At 40.2% G+C, this 4243-nt stretch overlaps 1 non-coding gene across 1 annotated transcript; it reads right to left on the reverse strand.

Annotated features, from left to right (window-relative positions):
• Nucleotides 1-217: 217 nt before the first annotated feature.
• On the reverse strand, nt 218-324 carry LOC112513907. The gene has a single exon (XR_003069367.1). It is a non-coding gene; the product is annotated as a small nucleolar RNA R71 (small nucleolar RNA).
• Between the last annotated feature and the right edge of the window lie 3919 nt (nt 325-4243).

Genomic DNA, 4243 nt, shown 5'->3' on the forward strand with positions numbered 1-4243 from the left:
AGGACCCACATTCGCATTTAAAAATCTTTTATGGAAATCGGATGCTTTCTTGATCCCGGGAGTGTCAAATGACGCTCTAAGGCTTACTTTGTTTCCATTTTCCTTGAGGGATCGGGCAAAAGCATGGTTTAACTCATTAACTCCGGGTTTTGTGACGTCATGGAGTAACATGGCGGAAATTTTTTTGCGAAAATATTTTCCACCGACAAGGAACGCTAAGTCCAGAAATGAGATTTGTCTTTTCAAACAAATGGACGATGAGGCTGTTCCTAACGCGTGGGAAAGGTTCAAAGAGCTGTTGTGGAAATGCCCACACCATGGCATTCCGTATTGTATTCAACTCGAGACGTTTTACAATGGGTTAAATCCCATGGCAAAACAAATGCTCGATGCGACTGCGGGCGGAGCCTTTACAGCTATGACCTATAATGTTGGATATGAAATCCTAGAAAAGATTTCGGCAAACAATGGACATTGGGCCGACCCACGCGCTCAGTCGCAGAAAAAGATTGCGGGGATACATGATGTAGATGTAGATGCATATACTGCATTAACAGCCCAGCTTACCTCCATGACCAACATGTTGAAAAATTTAACTTTCGGTCAGGGAGGACAGCAAGCTGCTAATACACCAGTCCAAACAGTCCTATCTGTGCAATGCGTGTGCTGTGGCGGGGAACACTCGTATGAACACTGTCCTCACAATGTTGAATCAGTAAACTATCTTCATAACCGAGTTAATCCCTATTCCAATACCTATAATGCCAGCTGGAAACAGTATTCGAACTTTTCTTGGAACAGTCCCAGTTTAAACCCACTAGTCCATAAACAACAAGGAACTTCTAATTTCCAACCGCAACATCATGGAAACAGTTCTAACTCTCAGAATCATCAACAAGGTTTTCAAAATTCACAACCACCTTTTCAGAATAAACCTCCTCCACAGTCAGAATCATCTTCTTTGGAAGCAATGATTAAAGGATTCTTTGCACATGCACAAGCACACAACCAAGCTTTAATAAATCAACAAAGTGCGGCCATCAGGAATTTAGAGACTCAAGTCAGTCAACTTGCGCTTAACCAGAACAATCGAGCCCTTGGTACCTTGCCCAGTAATACAGAGGTCCCTAGAGACCTAGGTAAGGAACATGTGAAAGTAGTGACCCTTAGGAGTGGGAAGGAGTTGAAAGAAMAAGTGCCCAAAGATAGTGCACCAATTTTGACAGAAGCTGATGCTACAACATTGGTTCCTGCTAAAGAAAGACCGGTCCTACCCTTAGAAAAACAGGCATTAGAGACCACCACTTCTGTCCCCCCTAGATCAGACTTTTCATTACTCTTTCCTGAGGATGCTCTAAAAAAGTCAAAAGAAACTGAGGTATTAGAGATCCCTAAAGCTTGATGCTAACATTTCATCTGAACCTCAAAAGGGCACCACAAAGACCCAAGGCACTCAAGACCCGTCTTGCTCAACTGATCCAAGTAAGAGTGTGATAAAGCCAGTCCCTCCTTATGTTCCCTACCCTCAAAGGTTGAGGAATCAAAAGGAGGAACTGCACTTCAAGAAATTCTTGGATGTGTTTAAAGAATTGCACATCAACATCCCGCTTGTTGAAGCAATTGAGCAAATGCCTAGTTATGCCAAGTTTCCGAAGGACATCCTAAGCAAGAAGAAGAAGTTGACTGAATATGAGACAGTAGCCCTAACCTAAGGATGTAGTGCATTTTTGACCAATAGCATACCCCCTAAGCTGAAAGATCCAGGGAGTTTTACCATTCCTTGTTCAATATGAGGGAAGGAGATAGGGAAAGCCCTATGTGACTTAGGAGCTAGTATCAACCTCATGCCTTTATCTGTTTTCAACACCTTAGGCATAGAATAAGCTAGACCGACCACAGTCACACTCCAATTGGCCTATAAGTCCATAACATATCCTAAGGGGAAAATTGAAGATGTTTTGGTCCAAGTTGGCAAGTTCATATTTCCGGCGGACTTTATCATTCTAGATTTTGAGGAAGATAAGGACATTCCTATAATCTTAGGAAGACCATTTCTAGCCACCGGAAGAACCTTGATAGACGTCCAAAAAGGAGAATTGACCATGAGACTCCAAGACCAAAAAGTCACCTTTAATGTCTTCAACTCTCTAAAGTACCCTGATTACCTAGAAGAGTGTTCAAGAATATCTGAGATAGAGGAGATGTGTTTGGAAGAGGGAATTTAGAAGAACCTTAAGTTGAAAGATGAGTATGATGAGGAAATAGAGAAAAGTGTTGAGGAAATAGAGGAATTAGGAACTGATGTTGTCCCAGTGGATGCTACAGCATTTAAGCTGCTAGAAAATAATGAGCAAAAAGACTTCACCCCGTCTATAGAATCACCACCTGATTTGGATTTGAAACAACTCCCATCCCATCTAAAATATGCTTTTCTAGGAGAAGAAGGCAAATTGCCTGTCATTATCTCGTCTACCCTAGAATTGCATCAAGAAAAGAAACTTGTGGCTATGTTGAAATTGCATAAGAAAGCCTTAGGATGGACCATTGCTGACCTTAAAGGGATTAGTCCCTCTATTTGTCNATAAGAAAGCCTTAGGATGGACCATTGCTGACCTTAAAGGGATTAGTCCCTCTATTTGTCAACACAAGATCATCCTAGAAGATAGAAATTTCACTTCCATAGAACCCCAACGAAGGCTAAACCCGGTCATGAAAGAGGTAGTCAAAAAGGAGATTTTAAAATGGTTAGATGCCAAAATCATTTTTCTGATTGCCAATAGTTCTTGGGTTAGTCCGGTCCAATGTGTTCCAAAAAAAGGAGGGTTCACAGTCATCACAAATGACAAAAATGAACTTATCCCTACTAGAGTTGTCTCCGGCTGGAGAATATGCATGGACTATAGGAAACTAAACAAGGCTACCCAAAAAGACCATTTTCCACTACCTTTCATTGACCAAATGTTGATAGGCTAGCCGGAATGGAGTTCTATTGTTTCTTATATGGATATTCAGGGTACAATCAAATAGCTATTTCTCCGGAAGACCAAGTGAAAACCACCTTTACTTGTCCCTATGGCACCTTTGCTTTCAGAAGAATGCCATTCGGACTTTGTAATGCTCCAGCCACCTTTCAAAGGTGTATGATGTCCATCTTTTCTGATATGCTTGAAAAATCCATTGAAATATTTATGGATGATTTTTCTGTGTATGGTTCATCATTTTACAATTGTTTAAATAATTTGAAAAAGAGTTTGGAAATGTGTAAGGAAACAGACTTGGTCCTAAATTGGGAGAAATGTCATTTCATGGTCAAAGAAGGAATTGTTCTTGGACACTTGATTTCAACAAGACGGGTTGAGGTAGATAAGGCAAAACTTGAGGTAATTGAAAAACTACCCGAACCTACCACGGTTAAGGGAATCAGAAGCTTTTTGGGTCATGCCGGATTTTATAGAAGGTTTATCAAAGATTTTTCTAAAATTTCAAAACCTCTTTGTTTACTCCTCCAGCATGACCAAAAATTCAATATTAATGATGAATGCAGAAATGCATTCAAAACTTTGAAAAAAGCTTTGGTTACCACACTTGTGGTAGTTGCCCCAGATTGGAACAAACCTTTTGAGATCATGTGTGACGCTAGTGATTGGGCGCTAGGTGATGTACTATGACAAAGGAAGGACAAGGTGTTTCATTCAAGCTACTACACAAGTAAGATTTTGAATGAGACACAAATTAATTACACCACAGCTGAGAAAGAATTATTGGCCATAGTTTATGCTTTTGAGAGATTTAGGTCCTATTTGATGGGAACAAAGGTAATTGTGCATACCGATCACTCAGCCATCAAATACCTAATTTCAAAGAAAGATGCAAAACCAAGGTTAATAAGATGGGTGCTTTTATTGCAAGAATTTGACTTAGAGATTCTTGATAGAAAGGGGGTAGAGAATCAAGTAGCGGACCATTTGTCTAGGTTGGAAGAGCCCGAGAAAGGAGGAATGGACATTAATGATACTTTTCCGAATGAAAGAATCCTCTTGATTGACTAACCAAAAACACTATGGTTTGCGGATTTAGCTAATTTCTTGGCCTGTGGAATAAAACCCTCTGATTACACATGCCACATGTTGAAAAAAATTCTTTCATGATGCTAAATCTTACGTGTAGGATGACCCATTTTTGTTTAGACTTGGTGCAGATCAGATTTTGAGAAGATGCGTGCCTGAAAATGAATTGGCAGCAA

Source organism: Cynara cardunculus (assembly GCF_001531365.2).
Source record: "Cynara cardunculus var. scolymus isolate 2C chromosome LG 5, CcrdV1, whole genome shotgun sequence".
Lineage (NCBI taxonomy): Eukaryota > Viridiplantae > Streptophyta > Magnoliopsida > Asterales > Asteraceae > Cynara > Cynara cardunculus.